Source organism: Colobus angolensis, unplaced genomic scaffold (assembly GCF_000951035.1).
Source record: "Colobus angolensis palliatus isolate OR3802 unplaced genomic scaffold, Cang.pa_1.0 Scaffold447, whole genome shotgun sequence".
NCBI lineage: Eukaryota > Metazoa > Chordata > Mammalia > Primates > Cercopithecidae > Colobus > Colobus angolensis.
In genome coordinates, this window is record NW_012117899.1 from 782213 (window position 1) to 802286 (window position 20074).

Sequence of the window (20074 nt, forward strand, 5' to 3'; positions counted from 1 at the left end):
AAAGTTAGTAGAAACTAGGCATAACGGCATACATTGTAGTCCCAGCTACTCCCAGGGCTGAGGTAGGAAGATTGCTTGAGACCAGGAGTTGGAGGTTTCAGTGTGCTGTGATCGCACCTGGGAAAAGCCACTGCCAGTCCTGCCTGGAAAACAAAGCAAGACTCTGTATCTTAAAAAAAAAAAAAAAAAAAAAGGGTTAGTGTGTTCCCTTCTCAGTATACAAAAGCCCATTTGTCTTTGTGCAAAGAGGATACTCCAGAATTTGCCTCAAGTTCAAGACAGAGAGCCTCTAGTGAACTGAGGTCTCAGGATAAGTTGCTTCCCCTTGTCCTTCAGGCAGCTCAGGCAAGCTCCGGCACTGCCCTCTGCTGGCTCCACCGCAGCAAGTTTAGGTAAAACTTAAAGCCTTGGATTAGGTCAGTGCTTCTCAAACCCTAACTTGCCAGTAAATCACCGGGAGAGCTTGTGAAAGTGCAGACTCTGAATCAGTAGGTCTGGGGTGGGAACCAGCTTGTCTCAACAGCCAGCATGAGGTTACACATGGAAGGTTGGCAAGGCCAGGAGCTCCTGTGGACTAAGAGAATGTAACCCTCATATCTGGCTTTGCACAAATAAGCAGCTTGGATTGGGCCCTTGTGTTGGGACCAGGTAGGGGTACATATAAATAGACCTGGCCCCTCATTTACAGCCTATATTTACCAAGTACTTACCTATGCTAGGGGTCCCATGCTGGAAGCTGCTTATTAATAAGGAACACTGACTAAGCCCATGTATGTTCCAGGCTCTGTGCTGAGCTTTCATTACCTGAATGGCTTTTTTCTTTTCTTTTCTTTTCTTTTCTTTTGAGACAGACAGTCGCTCTGTCACCCAGGCCTGGAGTGCAGTGGTGTGATCTCCGCTCACTGCAAGCTTTGCCTCCCAGGTTCACACCATTCTCCTGCCTCAGCCTCCTGAGTAGCTGGGACTACAGGCACCCGCCACCACGCCCAGCAAAGTTTTTTTTGTATTTTTTTAGTAGAGACGGAGTTTCACCATGTTAGCCAGGATGGTCTCGATCTCCCCACCTCATGATCTGCTGGCCTCCGCCTCACAAAGTGCTGGGATTACAGGCGTGAGCCACCGCGCCCGGCCGTGGCTTTCTTTAAGGAACAGGGCTGCAGGTTGTTTGGAGTGGAAGTGTCTCCAAAAGTCTTCATTGAGGATTTGGATTTTAAATGGTTTCCTTGGCCAGAATAATTTTACACAACTGTTGGTATGATCAAAGCAGCCTTAGAAAGCCTTAGAAAGAGAGAGAAAGGACATCTCTCATTGTCCCTTCTTGTCCAGGAATAAAAGGATCAAGCTCCTCCACAGTGTTCTTGCGCTATCTTCAAGTGCATTTGTTAAAGTTGCAGCTCCTGCACCTGGAGAGTATGCTCTCTCTTCCCCACAATTGCTCCCACTCCTCCTCCCCCATCTCTAACCTCTTTAGAAGACTGCATGGTGGGGCAGAGGATGGATTTAGCCCTGAGCCACCTGCGCCAGCTGGCAAATGCTAACCACAGGCTCTATTTTCTTTCACCAGCTGCTCTGCCCAGCCCTTTGCTCCAGTTGGGTGAGAGCCCACTCCTTTTGCCTGGTCCCCTCCCCCAACTCCACCCTGTCTGTCTTTCCTCCTCTCTCCTCCACCATCTTCTTCTCCTACAAATTTTTGTCACCATCATATTCTATTCCCATCATCTTTCCATCTCTCATTTTTCTGTTCCTCTGTCTCACCCTATCCTGCTGATTATTTTTTTTCATAACTCTCGCTTTTCACCCAGACCTCACTATGCCAATTCTGCCTCTGAAGTTCCAGCTGCCCATGAGGGTCTGCACATCCCCTGACAGGCAGTGCCTTGGTTTGTTTCCTTTCTCCTCTACTGACATAGGAAATGTAGTTCCCTCAACAAGTGCCTCCTATCCCCGTGACTAACTTGGTCAGAGACTCCCTAAGGAGCCAACAACGCAGCAAACACGTTGGTTAGTTCTCTCAACAGATATTTGCAATAGGATTCCCAGAGGCACTTTTCCTAATGCCTCATATTAAGGGCTAGGACAAAAAGACTTCACATTCTAGAAAGCTGCAAATAAATTGCGGCAGCACCACCTCTAGGCCTTAGGAAGGGGTGACTGAACTAGTTCTACTACCCCAATGCTCTTCACCCCCACTCTATATAAACAGAGCTGACTAGGGAGAGAAAAGAGAAAGAGGATCATCAACATCAAAAGTGTTGGAGTTTGAGGAGACCTGCAGCCTTCCCCTTCCCTTCCTACGGGTAAGTTTCTCCACCCATAGCGCCACATGAAAGAGACCTCCAAGAGTACTATGTGAGAGGTTCAAGGTATGCAAAAGAAAGGGAGACTAAGGTCTCAATTCTAGGTTGGGTAGTGGATCTGTTGATTTTCTTCATGGTAGAAACATGACATTGCAGCAAGATCTGGAGCAGCCTGCACACCCACTGTTTGGCATGGCAAAGATGTAGTAGTTTCCACAGTGGACGCTGCAGGCATAGTCAAGCTTCACTTGTCTTGCCACCCTGGCCACCACGTAAGCAGATCCCAGCAGCAAGAGGTTTTATTGATACATCATTGATGAGAGCTGAGTGGGAGGAGGGCCGGAAGAGGCCAAGCCAGAGATCTTCCACATCAGCACACTACTCAGTGGAGAGTCCCCCACCCCCACCCTGAAAGCCATTACACCTGTGCTCTACAAAAAACAGAGACAACCACCAGCAGCCAGGTAACTAAGACATAATGTGGTCCTCTCCTCCTGGCCCTATATCATTTGAGAAGCTGGAACTAGATGAGGTAAAATAGAAGGGGAAAGATCAGACCACACCCTCTTCCCTATTACAGATTTTTAGATCATGAGACAAGCTTGGGCTGAAGTGACAGGAACAAGTAAAAGGGGAGTTTTACATCTGAGCCGTACTGTTAAGTTACTGGAAGTGATAGAAACGAAAGTGAATGATTTTCCCAAAACATCCTTAAGTGATGGGAGGCAGATTTGACACAGTCCTCATGTGAATGGGGGAAAATAGTTCTTTGATGTCAGCTCCCAACACACCAAGTTCAGACTGTTCAAGAAACTGGTTAGATGTGCTCATTGAACAGCTGCTATGAGTCAAACACCTTTGCAGATTTAACACTGAGAATGAGAATGGCAGGCATAGTTCTTGTCTTCTTACATATTTCGTTCTAGTCTGGAAGATAGTCATAAGGAAAATTAGTAATTTAATCCCAATGATGTCAATGGCTGCATGTGTCATGACAATTGCTAGATGGAAGAACTATTTCAGACTGAGATAAGTCAGAAAGATTGAATCTTCTTTTGAGGGTCAGAGAGAGCTTCCTTTTGGAATCGAGACTGAAAAACGAAAGGTGTTAGGTAGGTCAGGAGAGTATGTGTGGAAAAGCTTTCAAGGAGGAAGAAGTAGGAGAATGCAAGGATGGCAGAGAAGGACAAAACAATCTGGTTGTCGGAAAGATTCGCACAAAAAGGTGCCTAAATAAAGCTGTTGCCTAATTTCTAGACAGTAAATAGCTATCTTGACTGGTGGCTCTGGAAAAGTAAACCAGTTCTCAAAGTATGAAATATTATTTGTCATAATAATTCTGAGGTTATGATTTCACAAAATCAGAGTCCTATTAATGAAAGAAATCTCTTTTCCTAACGTGACTGAGGCCTGCTTATCTATTTAGAAAACTAGTGAGAAAATCTCACCGGTAGGGAGATTCAGCTAGAATGCAGTGGACCCATCTTCTGCCTAATCCCTTACACCTGTGTTTACCTTTCCCCAGTTTAAAATCACCTTTGAGTGAGCAAAGGAGAATTTCACTTAGCATCTGGCCAAAGATGAGGCATTTGCATTTGTAAAAGATGAGAAAGGATGAAAAGGACAGAAACTATGCCTCCTATATCAGTTGATTGTATGCAGGATACCCAAATAAATAAAGGTGGGGAAGAATTTTACGGGAAAGGTTTTGAAGTAACTTGAAGAATCAAGAGAAAAACTAAATATTAGCATCTAGATAGCAAGATTTAATGTGCAAAATTTTAGAATTCTCAAGATGAATCAGCCCCAATTGTTTTCCAGGCTTGTGACACTATGCTTCATTATGCAAATTTGTATAACCTTTGTTCTTTCTCAAGTTCCCTGTTCTTTTGAGATCTACTGAACAATTCAGTAAAGAACCTTATATATATATATATATTCATGGTAAAGTGTGGTGTATTTTTTTCTAAGGAAAAACTAGTAAGGCAAGAGACACTGAAAAGCGTCAGTGATCCCTCCCCAGTCTCTTGCAGGGGCTTTGGAGGGGTAAGACTGGAGAATAATCAGCTCTATTCTTTTGTGAATTTCCAGGTAGAGTCAAAGATAGTTACTGGCAGCACCGGCCAGGTCCTCAGGCCAGATATACCCCTATACAACATAGCCGCTTCATTATTATTATTATTATTGTGTATATACATTCAGTTTTATTGTTAACAAAGCAATTTGTACACTTCTAACGTTTAAAGCTGAGCATCGTCCTTCCTTTCCAGTGACACAAAAAGAAAATTTAAAAATAAACAGGAACAAAATTACAAAAGAGAATGGGAATTCCAAATAAGATCCTACAGGTTCTGCTGATTCTCTCATTGAGTGGCAGGGCTCGTTATCATTAGGAGGGATTTTATTTCAAAAGTGTCATCTTAAACTGCAAGGATGTCTGTCAAACATCACAATTAAACATGCCAACGGAGAAGCCATGCTGTCAAAATACCCACTTAACCCACCAAATACCTCATATCCACCCTTTGATGACTTTTTATAACCTCATTTTTAAAAGGTTTTTTCTTCCTTTTTTAAATAAAAGAAAGTAGACAGATACATGTTGGTAAATGACTGTCCATATTCACATAGAGACATGCTGTACTCTCTGACCCAATATACAGAGAAAGGAGGAAAGAAGCTAGAATTCTATGCACTGCTACACAGGGGTCTGGCACTCTCCAGCTTCCAGCAGAGTGAAGGGAGAAGGTTTTTCTTTTCTCTCACAGAGCTCGGTGGTGTTGATTCCATACAGTTCTTGTTCAGACAGGAAGAGATAAGAATGAATTCTGAACAGAAAGAGGTAGAGAATCTTTTCCCATTGTGTTATGCTCAAGGTATTGCCCCCCAAATAAGTTGAAAACCATGGTGCAGAGAAAAGAGACCTCAAGAACAGGGTGACTGAGCACAAGAGGGGAAATAAAGAAAAAAGACTGCAACTTGCTCCCAGGGATTGGAGAAAATTTTCTTAAAAAGTGTTCAGAACATCAGTGTTCTGTTAGTCATCTTCTCCTTCATCCTCCTCTCCTTCCTCACCTTCATCATCATCTTCCTCTTCTTCGCCTTCATCCTCATCCCTTTCTTCATCAATATCTTCTAATCCTTCCTCCTCTTCATCATCGTCATCTTCTTCTTCTTCTCCCTCTTCTTCTTCTTCTTCATCATTCACATTGGGAACCAAGAAGCATTGTTATGCGTTTGGCCAAGTACTACCTGTGATGACCTCTCCTAACTCACCAGCACCTGCATCAGAAAGTAAAGCAGGTCAAGAATCTCTCTGGTGCCTCAGGCTGCCTCTTCCTACTGGTTTCATTCTTTGTTTGACTTGAACGTTTTGTCACATCCTTTCAAGATTTCCATTTGATTTCAATGAACTTTGAAGATGGATCACCACTCTCAGTTAGATGAAATTCTTTGGAGATAACTTTTCAAAGTAAGGATGTTCATCAAAATAAAAATCTATTCTGTAACCTGATTTAGTATCTTCAAATTATGTCACTTCAACTCTGGTCAAATAATGCAGTTCCTGTTAGTCTTCCTCCACAAGCAGTGCAGACACTCGTGGGTGGTTGACAAATGATATTACCCAAAAATCAGGGGTTTGGGCAATCAATGATCAATTCTGATCTCTTCTGAAAAAATGGTTGGCAGAATTTGTACTATTTCTGTTCTACTTTCAAAATCTCCTCACTGGCTTGTTCATGAAGTCTGTTTCATTTTGTACTTCACCAATATGTTCAATTGCTTCTTGCTATTCTTTTTCTGAGGTCTCGTCTGCCCGGTTGCAGTTGGAGTTGAGCTCCTTTTTACCGACTTGGGCCGTTGGCGCAGACTTGGTGCTGCTTGGAGTCAGGGGCGGGGTTGCGCGGGGCGGTGTGGTGGCGGGGAGAAACGGGGATGGGGAGAGAAGGAACAGGGAAGTGGGTCGGGGGTAGGCGGCTTCCCCTCACTTCACATGCGCTGGAGCTCGCTCCCTGGGTCAGGTCGCCTCCGCTCCTCATTCCCTCACTCTCCCCGCACTTGCTCGCTCTCCAGGCACTTGCTCGCTTGCGCGGGCTGCCCTGGTATACGTAAAATGCATATAAAAGACAGTATAAGTGTAGTTTTTGTTTGTAATTTTTTCTCTTATCTGACTTAAAAGACAATTTTATAGAACAATAATTATAAATCTGTGTTAATGACACACATGTATAAAGATGTGTAATTTGTATGACAATAACAGCAAAAAATGGGGCAAGAGAAAAAGCTATGTGAGGACAAAGTATTATATTATTGCAATTAAGATCATTGTAATCTCCAAAGCAACTATGAAGAAAATAACTTAAATACAGTAAAAAAAAAAAAAAGACAAGGGAACTTAAGTGTACAGTAGAAAAGATATATTTAATACAAAAGAGGGCACTAATAAAGAGAAGAACACACAAAAAATAAAACCCATAGGAAACTAATAGGAAAATGGCAAACATAAATCCTACCTTATCAGAAATTACATTAAATATAAATGGATTAAACATTATAAATAAAAGGCCAAGGTTATAAGACTGGATTAAAAAAAAATGGGCCCACTATATGTTGTGTACAAAGGACACAGTTTGATTCAAATACACCTACAGGTTGAAAGTAAAAGGTGAAAAAAGATATATTATATTATGGAAGCAGTACCAAAAGAGAGCTGGGTTGAGAAACTAAGATCCGTCAAAATATGATTTAAGACAAAAACTGTTGTAAAGACAAAGAAGGACATTTTATAATAATAAAAGAGTTAATGCATCAAGAAGATGTAACAATTATTAACATATATGCACAGAGCCCCAGAATACATGAAGCAAAAACTTACTGAATTGAAGGGATAAATAGACAATTCAATAATAATCACTGAGAGTTCAATATCCCTTTTCAATAATGGATTGAACAACTAGACATAAAATCAACAAGGAAGTAGAAGACTTAAACAACATTATAAACCAACTAAACTTAACCAAAGTCTATAGAACACTTTACCCAACAACAGCAGAATATGCATTTGTTGTTCTTAAATGTACATGGAACATTCTCCAGTATAGACTATATGTTAGCCCATAAAACAAGTCTCAACAAATATGATATGACTAAAATTACAGAAATGTCAAAAGTATGTTTTTAATGGAGTGAAATTATAGATCAATCACAGAGGGATATTTGGAAAATTCACCATTAGGTGCAAATCAAAGTACATACTTCTAAAACTAATAGGTCAAAGAATAAATCATAGGGGAAATTACAAAATACTTTGAGATGAATAAAACTAAAAATATTACACATCAAAAACTTATGAGATGCAGGAAATCAATGCTTAGAGAAACTTTTATAGCTGTAAATGCCTAAATTAAAAAAGAAAGATCTCAAATCAATAATCTAACCTTCTACCTTAAGAAACTATAGGCTGGGATTAGTGGCTCATTCCTGTAACCCTAACACTTTGAGAGACTGAGGCAGGAGGATCACTTGAGCTCAGGAGTTCAGGACCAGCAACATAGACTTTGTTTCTACAAAAAATTTTAAAAAATTAGCCGAATCGCGGGACTTATACCTGTAGTCCCAGCTACTTGGGTGGCTAAGGTAGGAGGATTGCTTGAACCTAGGAGATCAAGGCTGCAGTGAGCTGTGATTGTACCACTGTACTCCAGCCTGAGTGACACAGTGAGACCCTGTCTAAAATAAATAAATAAATAAAATAAAATAAAAATAAAAAAAGAAAGAAAGAAAATAAACTATAAAAAGAACAAACTAAGTTCATTAAGAAACTATAAAGAGAAGAATAAACTAAACTCAAAGAAAGCAAGAAGGAGAAAATAATAAAGATAAAAGTGGAAAGAAATGAAAGAGAGAATACAAAAATAAGAGAAAAACAAATTTAAAAGTTAGTTATTTGAAAAGATCAGCAAAACTGACAAATGTTTAGCTAGACTGATAAAGTGAAAAATGGAGAAGACTCAAAGGACCAAAATCAAAATTAAAAGGGGATATTACTATTGACTTTAAAGAAATAAAAATGATTATAAGGGGGATAGTATGAACAACTGTAAGGAAATAAATTAGACGAAATGGAAAAATTTCAAGAATCACACAGACTACCAAAACTGACTGGAGAAGAAGGATGTGATAGATCAGAGAGGTGAAAGGAGGGTTCTTGCTTACAACACAATGCCAAATATGGAGTAAGGTGCTAAAGCGAAGAAAGTTATTATTTTGCAACTATCACAATTAAGACAGGCTCAGGCAAAAATTATCAATGGATGCTAAATCTCAGAGGAAATTTTGATGAGGAGTAAGATATTTGCATGGCCTTCCACTGTATGCCAATATATAGTTATTAGTTAAAATGGAAAAAGAAAAAGTAACTATACAATACAGAAATCTGGCAATGTGTTGGCCAAGTGACCAAAATTAACATTATCAATGAGAAAACATCAAGGGTCTCTAGATGTGATACCTTGAGATTACAACATCACTTGTGTAATACCTAGTCTGGGAATGCATAATGTGAATCTAGTTGTAAGGAAATACCAAAAAAACCCCAAGTGAGGAATTTGCTATTAAAAAAGAGAGGCTGTAACCCCAGGACTTTGGGAGGCTGAGGCAGGCGAATCCTGAGGTCAGGAGTTTGAGACCAGCCTGACCAACATGGAGAAACCCTGTCTCTACAAAAATACAAAAAGTTAGCCAGGTGTGGTGGTTCATGCCTGTAATCCCAGCTACTCAGGAGGCTGAGGCAGAAAAATCGCTTGAACCCGGGAGGCAGAGGTTGCAGTGAGCCGAGACTGCACCACAGCACTCCAGCCTGGGTGACAGAATGAGACTCCGTCTCAAAAAAAAAAAAGAAAGGGTGGGAAAATTGCATTCTTCAAATATATCCATGTCATAAAGGAGAAGATATAGCTATGGAAATGTTCCAGTTGAAGGATATTAAAGAGATACAACAGCTAAATGGAATACCTGATACTGGACTGGATCCTGACCTGGAGGGAAAAATATGGCTACAAAGGACACTATAGGGTCAACTGACAAAACTGAAGTACAAACAGTAGGTTAGACAAGAATATTGTTATCAATGTAAAATTTACTTAAGTGATAACTATATTGTGGTTGTATAAGAAATTATCCTAACTCTTCATACTGATGTATTTAAGATAAAAAGCCAAGACATATGCAACCTACCCTATAATAGTTCGAATAGAGACAGAGAAAGAGAGAGAGACAGAGATAGCTAATATTAAAGCAAAATGGGCAAAACATTACAGAGAGGTATTCACAGTCACAGCCAACTTGTAGCTCCCTCCCTGCAAGATATTTATAAGGGTGTTCTTTGTCCTATTATTAATAATAATTGTTTTTTGCAACTCTTTTGACATTATTTTCAAACAAAAAGTTAAAAATACAGATTAATGAAAGGTCTGCAATACTTATTTCCCCTTGGTGGTCCTTCAAGATGCTGAGGGTCTGTTCTGCATTTACCACGTCCTCTTCTTTCCTTGTATAGGCCTCTCCTTTTATAGACCTGTGAGTTCTCAGAGTACATTATCATTTTCAACCTTGAATTCCCATTGAATCCCTTGAATTCCCATTGAATCATCTGCCAAAGATGATAGTTTATTTTCCTGTTGATCCAATCAAGAAAAGGAGAAAGCTTCCATGAATAACAAATAGATGAGGACTACAAGTTCCTGTGACTCTGCCGGGCTCTGCCCAATGTGTGTCTCCATTCTGGCTCCCAGGCTACAGGCTCAGAGTCTCTGTCAGTCTTGCTATCTCTGGCAGAGGGCAGGAACACAGAGCAGAAGGATCTCTTTAAAGTCTAGGTTTAAATAATGACAACATTTTCATACTTAAATCCTTCAAGGATAGGCTCTTTGAAGAGCCTACAGGGTTCTACTGATCCTTATGTGGCTTGGTTTCTGTGAATTTCTCCTGTCCAATTTCTAGTTTGGCCCCTCCTTTGCACTGAATGCTGCAACCTTCCTGAACTGCTAGCAATTTCCTGAATTTACTCAACGCATTTGCTCAAACTTTTACACTTCCTGGAATCCCCTCCCACTCCTCGTCGGCCTAACAAACTCCCACTCATTTGTTAAGACTAAAACCAATTGTTGTCTCTCCAAAGTCCAAGAACCACTTCTTAGGAATAAGATTCTCTCCCTGGTCCATAATCACCTTTACCCACCCTCTCTGTGAAAGGAATGATTACTACAAAGAAAACTTGGAAATAGTCAGCAGGGAAGCCCATAAAATTTGCATTTCCTAATTTTCTTTAATCTTGGAGGAGGACAAGAAGGAAGTGACCAGCCCAAGGCCATCTGGTAAGTTACCAGCAGGGCTGAGGCTGGAAGGCAAATACACATTCTCCTTTCTTTGTTGATACTACTGGGTACTCCCTGGGACTTGACCCACTGCCCATCTTATGTTCGTAAGTGTCTTCTGGACTCTGTCAAACCCTAGACCACTCAATTTTGCAGGACCTTCTAAGGTGGCAATGTTGGAGGACTTGTTGGCTCCTAGAGAAGCACTGGAATGAGCATGTTTGGTTGGTCTTCAAGCTTATACCTAGTACCCAGAACCACATTTCAAGCTTCTGGGAGGTTGTGTGGTATAGAGGAAGGAGCATGACCTTTGGAGGCAGACAGCCTTGAGTTTGAGTTCCAGAACCATCATTTACCAGCTTCAGAACCTCAGGAAAAGTAAACTTTCTAAACCTCAGTTTCCATATGTGGATGATTTTTAAAATCAGAATTAAATGAGATAACCTAAATAAATCATTCCACATAAAGTCTGCCATACAGTAAGTGCTCAATAAGTATTAGTTGCCTTCCTCTGTCCCAAATGCTCCTTCCTCTCTTCTGGGCTCTCAACTCTCATTTGAATGAATTAAGACTAGATCTCTTAGCCTAAGTTTCCCCAAGTGTAAAATAAGAGGGAATTGATTATATAACTCATATGACCCAGATCACAGCTTCTTTCTATTTTGCTTTTATCAATCTTCCCAATCAGGTCTGTGCACCGAGCACAAAGGCTGCCCATGGGTGTGACATGAACAATGTAGGTTTTGCTCTCAGAGGAAGTGGAGAGGGGTTGGGAGGTACCTGGGGAAATGCAAATTTCATGGCTAAGTAGGACTTCCCTAGGTCTGCTGACTTCCAAGATGCTTCTGAGGTGTAATTCCAGTGATGATGTGAAGACATGGGGCCAGCTCTACTCCCACCAAAGAAGGCGGCAATCAGTATATTCATTCCACAAACGTTTTTAGCACTTGCTTTATATCAGGCATTGTTAGATTGGGGAACCATGAAGGTAAATAGAGCATAATGAAACTCAATCAGGATATGGGTGCATTGACCTAAACCCAAGAGATTTGGTTTTTGGTCATGGCTTTTCAAAAACTAGCTGTATGGTAAGTCCCTTAGAAGTTTTAGTCTCTAAGTCTTAGCTTTCTGGGGGTGAAATGAAGGAGTTGAAAATATGACTTCTAAATTTGTTTGCTTTCCTTCAGATTATACTTCTCCTCTCAAAGTCAGCTCTGTGTTTTCAAATAGCCCCTGGAACTCTCCATATGCATGAACTGTAAACACTTCAACTGACCATATCCCAAGCCAACAAATAATCTTATACCCCTTGGTCTCAATTTTGCCCCAAAGTTATCCCCACCTCTTATACTTCCTTTCCTAGAGAATGGCATTGCCATCTACTGGGAAACTAAGCTGGAAGTTTAAAGGCCATAGTATATAGAACACTATCCTTCACAGTCCACATTCAATTAGTCACCAAACCCTGAAAAATCCACCTATGAGATAACTCTCCAACGGACCTCCTTCTCTCCCACCTCATTGTCACTTCTCCAGTTAAGACCCATCATTTCTTCAAATCTGTTCCTAGCCTGTAGGTCTACCTAAATCTGTCTCACACTAAGGCCAAAGTAATCTTTTCTTTTCTTTTTTTGAGACAGATTTTCGCTCTTGTTGCCCAGGCTGGAGTGCAATGGTGCAATCTTGGCTCACTGCAACCTCCGCCTCCCGGGTTCAAGTGATTCTCCTGTCTCAGGCTCCCAAGTAGCTGGGATTACAGGCACATGCCACCAGGCCTGGCTAATTTTTGTATTTTTAGTAGAGACGGGGCTGCATCATATTGGTCAGGCTGGTCTCAAACTTCTGACCTCAGGTGATCTGCCCGCCTCAGCCTCCCAAAGTGCTGGGATTATAGGTATGTAATCCCAACATGCCCTGGGCAAGGTAATCTTTCTAAAGCAAAAATATGAACAGGTCACTCAGCTGCTTAAAACTTTTGGTACCTTCCATCAAAGAATAAATGGCTTTCCAAGAATGTGTGTAATTATTTGTGTGCAAAAAGGAGTTTTGATCAGGTGAAAGGACACTGCCTCCTATGGGAAGTCCTGGGTTGTGTATCCTTGCAGGAATGAAAGAAAAACAGATCAAAACAATGAGGAAGAGAAGAGAATAGCAAATATTGAGTGTTCACAATATAGCAAATACTGTACTTTAAATACACTGTTGTTTTAACACTCAGAAAACATATTAGGTATCTTTGCTCAGGTTTTCAAAAATCAGACTCTGAGATGGAGATTTGTGCATGAAAAGTTGATGGAGGAGTGCCCATGATATAATTAATACCTGTGAGGGAGTGAGGGAAGTAAGAGTGAGCAGAGGGAGAAATTGAGCTGTGGATGCAGTTGCAACAAAGTCCTCAGCTGACTCAGTGAGGAGCCTTAGAGCTGGAATGACCCTCAGAGCTGTTGCAAATTGAGGCAAAAGGGGACTGGATTTTTATATCCTTTCTTCAACCAATTGGCCCAGTTGTTTGATGTGGGTTCTGGCTAAGGAACTGGCTAAGGGCAGTTCCTGGGGAGGAACTCAGCTGAGAGCTGTCAGCCACCAATACTTCCTGCATGGAAATGACTGCTTTGGTCTTGAGGGGGAGATCTGAACAGCACATCATAGCATCCACTATGTGAGATAACTTGTAGTGCATTATTTTATAGATAAGAAAACTGGTTTTCGCCAACACCATGACTTATCCTAGGTCATACAAGTAATGAGCGAAATCCCTGTGGCTCTAATTCATATTTGTCTCATGTTCCTTTAGCTATATACATACAACCATGCAATGATAACCTTTTTTGATGAAGCTAGCAGAAGAAAAGAAATAACTAAAATCAGAGCAAAAATAAATGAACCTGAGACAAAAACAAAAACAAAAACAAAAAAAACCTCACACAAAGGATCAAACAAATAAAGTTGGTTGTTTGAAAGGATAAATAAGATTGATAGACTGCTAGAATAATCAAGGAAAAACAAGAAAAGATCCCAAATAAGCACAATCAGAAATGACAAATGTGACATTATAATTAATATTGCAGAAAGACGAAAGATCCTCAGAGACCACTATGAACAGCTCTACGCACACAAACTAGAAAATCTAGAGGAAATGGATAAATTCATGGAAACCCATAACCTCCTGATTGATCCAGGAAGCAATTGAAATTATGAACAGACCAATAATGAGTTGCAAAGCTGAATCAGTAATAAAAAAAAATAACTACCAACCAAAAAATGCCCAGAATCAGACGGACTCACAGTGGAAATCTACCAGATGTACAAAGAACAGCTGGTACCAATCTTACTAAAACTATTCCAAGAAATTGAGGAAGAGGGCTTCTTCCTCAATTCATTCTATAAAGCCAGTATCATCCCGATATCAAAATCTGGTAAGGGCATGATAAAAAAAGAAAACTACAAGTTAATATTCCTGATGAACACAGATGCAAAAACTCTCAACAAAATACTAACAAACTGAATTTAGCAGCACATCAAAAAGACAATTCATCAGGATAAAGTGGGCTTTACTTCTGGGATGCAGACATGATTCAGCATACACAAATCAATAAATGTGATTCACCACATAAACAATTAAAAACAAAAACCGTATGATCATCTCAATAAATACAGAAAAAGCATTCAATAAAATTCAACATCTCTTCACGAGAAAAACCCTCAACAAACTAGGCACTAAAGGAACATACCTCAAAATAATAAGAACAATCCTTGACAAACTCACAGCTAACATCCTATAGAATGGGCAAAATTTGTAAGCATTCCCCTTAAGAACTGGAACAAGACAAGGATGTCCACTGTCACCACTCGTATTCAGTAGAGTGCTGGAAATCCTAGTCAGAACAATTAGGCAAGAAAAAGAAATAAAAGGTATTCAAATAGGAAAAAAAAAAGTCATATTATCTCTGTTCACTGACAACATGTTCCTGTACCTAGAAGGCCCTAAAGATTACTCCAAAAGGCTCCTAGGCCTGATAAATAATCTCAACAAAGGTTCAGGATACAAAATCAATATACAAAAATCAGTAGCATTTCTATACACCAATCACATTCAAATTGAGAACCAAATCAATAACTCAATCCCATTTACAATAGCCACAAAATATAAAATACCTAAGAATACATTTGACTAATGAGGTGAAAGATCTCTATAAGGAGAGCTACAATACATGGATGACAGAAATCACAGATGAGACAGCAAATGGAAAAACATTCCATGCTCATAGATTGGAAGAGTCAATACCATTTAAATGACCATGTTTCTCAAAACAATCTATGAATTAACAGAATTATTATCAAATTACTATCATTTTTCACAGAATTAGAAAAAAACAATTCTAAAATTCACATGGAACCAAAAAGAGCCTGGCTAGCCAAAGCAATCCTAAGCAAAAGAACAAAGCCATAGGTACCACATTACCCAACTTCAAACTATAGTACAAGGCCATGGTAACCCAAACAGCATGGTACTCGTACAAAAATGAACACATAGATCAATGGAACAGAACATGGAACCCAGAAATAAAGCCATAAACCTATAACCAACTGATCTTTGAAAGTCGACAAAAGTGAACAATGGGGCAAGGACACTCTATTCAATAAATGGCGCTGGGAAAACAGTCTAGTCATGTGCAGAAGAATGAAAGTGAACCCCTACCCCTCCCCTTATACAAAAATTAACTTGAGATGAATTAAAGACTTAAATGTTAGACTTCAAACTATAAAAATCCTAGAAGAAAACCTAGGAAAAACTCTTGCAGACATTAATCTAGGAAAGAATTTATTACTAATATCTCAAACACAAATACAGCAAAAACGAAAATTGACAAATGGGAGTTAATTAAACTAAAAAGCTCCTGGACAGCAAAAGAAAAAAAGTCAACAGAGTAAATACAACCTACAGAATGGGGGAAAATATTTGCAAACTATGCACCCAATAAAGGACTAATAGCCAGAATCTATCAGGAACTTAAGCAAATCAACAAGAAAGAAACAACCCCATTGTGTTAGTCCATTTTGCATTGCTATGAAAGAATGCCTGAGACTGGGTAATTTATAAAGCAAAGAGAGTTTTTTGGCTCATAGTTCTGCAGCCATACAAACATGGCACCAGTATCTGGTGAGGCCTCAGGAAGCTTACGGTCATAGTGGAAGGTAATGGGGATCAGGCATGTCACATGGCAGGAGAGGGAGTCAGAGAGATGCCATGCTCTTTTACACAACCAGCTGTTTCATGAACTCATTATTGTGGGGCGGACACCAAGCCATTCATGAGTGATCTGCCTCTATGACCCAAACACCTCCCACTAGGCTCCACCTCCAACACTGGGAATTACATTTCAACATTTGGAGGTGAGAAACATCCATTTATATCAACCATTAAGAAGTGGGCAAAGGACATGAAGAGACACTTCTCAAAGGAAGACAACAAGTGGCCAACAAACATATGAAAAAGGCTCAGTATCACTAATAATCAGAGAAATGCAAATTAAAACCACAATGAAATACCATCTCACACCGGCTAGAATGGCTATTCCTAAAAAGTGAAAAAATAACAAATGTTGGCAAGGATGTGGAGAAAAAGAACACTTATGCACTGTTGGTGGGAATGTAAATAAGTTCAACCCCTATGGAAAACAGTATGGAGATTTCTCAAAATTATTTTATAACTACCATTTGATCCAGCAATCTCACTACTGGGAATCTACTGAAAGGAAAAGGAATAGTTTTATCAAAAAGACACCTGTACTCATATGTTTATTGCAGCACTATTCACAATAGCAAAGTCATGGAATCAACTTAGGTGCCCATTAACAGTGGGTTGGATAAAGAAAATGTGGTATATGTACACAATGGAATACTATGCAGCTGTGAGAAAGAATGAAATCATGTCTTCTGCAGCAACATGCATGCAGTTGGAGGCCACTATCCTAAATAAATTACACAAAAACAGCATGTCCTCACTTGCAAGTGGGAGCTAAATAATGGGTACATAAAGACAGAAACAATAGACAGACACTGGGGACCCCAAGAGTGGGGAGCAAGGGAGTGGGGTAAGGGTTGGAAACTACCTACTGGGTATTATATTCACTATGTGAGTGATAGGTTCAGTAGAAGGCCAAACCCCAGCATTGCAGAATAACAAATCTACACCTGCACCCCTTGAATCTAAAATGTAAAAAAAAAAGAAACTTACTTGGCATAAAAATTTTGTTAGCATAAGGTCAAACTTGAGCCCTCGGATTCTTTGGGTAGCAGTATAAATTGTTCAAACATTAATCATTCAAGGAACAGCAGAGCTGGGCAATAGTGGGGCCAAATATCTAAGATCCCAAATAGAGAGCCATGAGACTGTCAAACAGTGGAAGTAAAGTAGGAGGTGGGACTTGACTGTGTAAGCAGGGCTAAGACACAGAACCAAGTTGAGGATTAGCTGAAACAGGGCTGGAGTGGAAGCAGTTTTCCGTAAGACACACCCATCAGTGTAACATGTCAGTTTACCACTGCTATGGCAACACTCAGAAATTACTGCCCCTTTCCATGGCCATGACCTGACAACCAGGAAGTTACCACCCTTTTCCTAAAAATTTCTGTGTAAATTGTCACTTAATTTGCATATAATTAAAAGTGGGTATAAATGTGAGTGCAAAACTGCCTCTGATCTGCTACTTTGGGCACACAGCCTATGGAGGTAGCCTTGCTCTGCGAGTCGTTGTTTAACACCACCAGCTCACCCTTGAATTCTTCCTTGGGCAAAGCCAAGAGCCCTCCTGGGCTAAGCCCCAATTTTGGATCTCACCTGTCTTATGTCAAAAATATCAGGGCCTGTGGAGCCTCAGTGTATAACTCAGGATAAGAAGAGCAGAATCATGCTTATGGCAGGACCCTGATGAGTCTGTTTGTTGACCTAGGCCAGTGGCAAGAAATCTCCTGGGAGCGAGACAACTCAAAGGGCAGAAAGGAGTGGGGAGAAAGAGAAAGCCCCAGGTGAAGGCTGGATCAGTTTCTAAGAAGACGGGAAAGACTAACGGAAGTCAAGAGTCAAAAATCCTTAATGATAAGTAGATTAGGATATGGGGCAAGAGCTTAGAAAAAATGTCGTAAAAGGAGGGCATAGGACCACCGCTATTCTCTTTCCCTGATCTCTCCTTATCTGGCCTTCTTGCCCCTAGATATGAAGGGCTCCGATAATGGCTTTGCTCAATAGCATGTATCCTGGGTCAGTGTGGTAAGAGGCAGTAGAGATTATATCCAAGTGCTGTGTCTGCTATTTATTTACTGCATGACCTCAAGCAAGTTATTTAACTCTCTAAGCTTCAGTTTCCTCATCTGTGAATCACCTGTGGGTAATAGTAAGGTTAAACCTGGTGCTGAGCTCATGGAAAAGTTCAGCTGTACTGCTGTAGAATTCTCATCTTCTTGTAGTCCCATGACATACCACACCTCTGTGAGCAAGCCAAATTAAGGACCCATGTTCTTAAAATAGATTCTTGTATTTTAAAGAGTTCAGTAAACAATATAGGAAGCAATAGTAATTGCTCGTCTTTCTCCCAGCCCTCTATTCCAGGGAAGGGTTTTCTGGTGGAGTGGGAGTCTCCTCCAGGAGAAATAGTAGATGTTCTAAGCTGCAGGGAAATGTCTCCACAGAAACTTTCGCTGGAGGTTCTGGCTGGAAGAAAATCCAAGGACAGCTGGGTCTCAGAATGCCATCTGAGCATGCAGGACAATATCCCAGCCAGTTGGGGCCCAAGACAAGACCAGAGTTCATTTTAATAGTGTTTATCCAGGTTCTGTCATCAGAACTGGACACCATGAGCCGTCCTTCTTAAAGACAAATACAACAGAAAAAGAGGCTGCCTCTTAACTGACATATTCACCCCTTGGAAAATTTCTTAAGATAAAACATACTCCTTGTTGTTTTAACTCTATTATCTTGCTCAACAAAGCAAAATTTAGAAACAATAAAACTAAAGAAGGAAGTATCTATCTCTGAGTATGATCTTTACTTCTTTTACTCCATAGAATGCTTTTTAAAATTTGACATTTTAAACAATCTCTTGATCTTCATTTGTTCTTTTTTCAAGGAGAGATATGAACACAATGTTCTTTAAGAAATTGTTCTTCATTAAACTAGGCAACAACATGTGAGTCATTGTAACGTATTATGTTAAATTTGAAAAAATACAAAACTAGGTGCAACCCATTGACTATTGTTACAAATGTGCTTCTGGAATGAGTAGCCCACTGAGGTAAGAAAAAACTTCACTTAAGCCGCTGCTTAGTAAAAGGCACGTGGTGTCTATCCCAGGCACCAGCATCTTGACTGTAATTATTATTTGAGATTAGCCTAATTATCAGATGTTTACTTACGATGATAACCAGAGGCATTTTTTTTACTTGAAATTTTATAATAAAGCAAAAAGATAAATTGAAGTGACCAAGCCCACCATACAGAATGAGACCCTCAGGTATACAATGAAAATAAACACTAACCGCATTTACTGTACTGTGTGATTTTGGTATTGTCTTCCAATCCCTCCACATGTGGATTCTGCGAAACTGCATCAGGTGTGGCCAAGAGTTCAGTTCACATTTTCATTCTGTTTCACATTTTCTGTTCTGATTCATGGTTTACATATACAACTCTTCCTGTTCTCTATTATACACTGATATTTTCTTTATGAAATGTGATAGTCTATGCTGAGAAATTTCAATTCTTTTACAACAGGGCTTTAAAACACTTGTTACATAAAGTCCATCTCTCTGTCTTCAATTGCTAAAAGGTCTTAATAGTCTATAGTGTGCTTTTGTCCCTAATTTATGTTGCCAAGTTATCATTGCCTCCAATAGAGATGCACAGGAATGACATTCATTTGTAGGGTGCCTGAAACATTCTGCTCCATGTCTCTGAGGAGTGTCCTTGATCTTGACCACACAGCAGAACTTCCTGTGCATCCCCAGCTGCAGCTTTATGGGGTTCGCCATTTAATTAATCATGACCACCTGCAGGAAACAATAAAAAGTGATAGACACCAATGCAAAATGGCTTTCACATGTCAGGTGCTGCAGTGAACATCTTAACTTGTATTTATGCCATTTACTTCTCCCAACAATCCTATGAGATTGTTCTTCGTCTTAACTCTGTTACTGATGAGGAAAGCGTGGCTTAGAGAGATTAAGTAACTTGTCTAAGGTGGGATGATTTATAAATAACAGAATGGGGACATGGGACCAGAACTATCTGACCATGTAGCCAGAGTTCTGAACCAGTCCTCTGCCTTATAAAGAAAGGTTTGGAAAATTGCAAACTTGAAAGCAATTGTGATGGTTAAAAAATGATGGCAGATTTCCCTTTCTTTC

The 20074-nt window shown here is 40.0% G+C and overlaps 1 pseudogene; it reads right to left on the minus strand.

The window, feature by feature from the left end:
- Positions 1-5334: 5334 nt before the first annotated feature.
- LOC105522980 lies at positions 5335-10770 on the minus strand (annotated as a pseudogene).
- Between the last annotated feature and the right edge of the window lie 9304 nt (positions 10771-20074).